Below are 1194 nucleotides of genomic sequence, written 5' to 3'. Positions count from 1 at the left end.
CGGGTCGGCCCCGGCCCCGCTCTCCCCGCCGCGGGGCTGCCGCAGGGGTGCGGTGTTAAAGTCGTCACCCCGCAGCCCGCTCTGGCCGTGTCCGGGACCGAGCTGGGCCGTGACAGCTGCGGGGGAACGAACGCAGGCACCGGTGGCTCTGGGTCTCTGTGAATTTGCAAAAGTTCTCCCCAGAGAGTGAGAATATACTCGCGTGTTTTCCCACGTGGGGGTTTTTCTTTTTTTTTCTTTTTTTCGGATACAGGAAAACTTACTAAACGCAAATTGCTAACTTGGGGGTTTCCATCCAAATACATCCTGCTGGAGCTTTGCTTCTGGGAAGCAGGAAAATTGTAGGAAATTAATAGAGTTAGTATTTTTCATTTGAAATTTCTTTGCTGGAGGAAAAAAAAAAGAGCATATGCCTACTGTTTTAAAATCATCCCGAGTTGGGGGAGGGAAAGAAAAGTCACTTTTTGCAAACAAGCCAAAATCAGAACTTTCTCCTTTCACTTTTTTCTTTGATCAATCGCAAACCTGTTTTTTAAAAAAAAAAAAAAACAAAAAGCCAAACAGGGAATTCCGAGTAATGAAAAAGTTTGGTTTTAAAGAAGTATGAAACTCTGTAAAAATTGGGTTTGTGGTGGGGTTTTGGTTTGGGTTTGGTTTTTTTATTTTATTTTATTTTTATCAGTTTCAGCAGGTGTGTGCTTTGCCTTTGGCTACCAGAGGAATTCCCTCCCATTTTCCAGTGGTGGTGTGAGCAGCACTGACATTTCTCCCAGAACTGTTATTTTCAGTCACAACTTCTAACATGTATTTTAGCCATTATTTTGCAATAAAGAAAGCAAAATACCTTTGGCCACGTGTTTAATTAGTTATGTGGCAGATCCTATCTCCTTTAGTGCTGTCGTCTTTCTTAACACTGCTGCCTGGCTGTTTCTGAGGGTATTTATTGGGGTGCTCTAGTTACAAGAGTTTCTCTTCCAAACTTTCCCTCCTCCTGCTAGTGGATCTGAAATTGTCTCTTGTCACATATACTTTGTTTAGGAGACTCCTTTTCAGAAACATTTTAAGATGACATCTATGTAAATGCATGTTTTTATTTATATGTAGTCCTTTTAAATACGGTATTTATGCAAACTCCTCAACAACCTTCAAAATCCAGTAAAATTACGTGCAATTACCTTTAAATATTTGATTGTG

The sequence above is a fragment of the Haliaeetus leucocephalus genome, unplaced genomic scaffold (assembly GCF_000737465.1).
Source record: "Haliaeetus leucocephalus isolate CR32 unplaced genomic scaffold, Haliaeetus_leucocephalus-4.0 Scaffold712, whole genome shotgun sequence".
NCBI lineage: Eukaryota > Metazoa > Chordata > Aves > Accipitriformes > Accipitridae > Haliaeetus > Haliaeetus leucocephalus.
The sequence above is the reverse complement of the archived record's forward strand: the minus strand, read 5'-3'. Positions refer to the sequence as shown.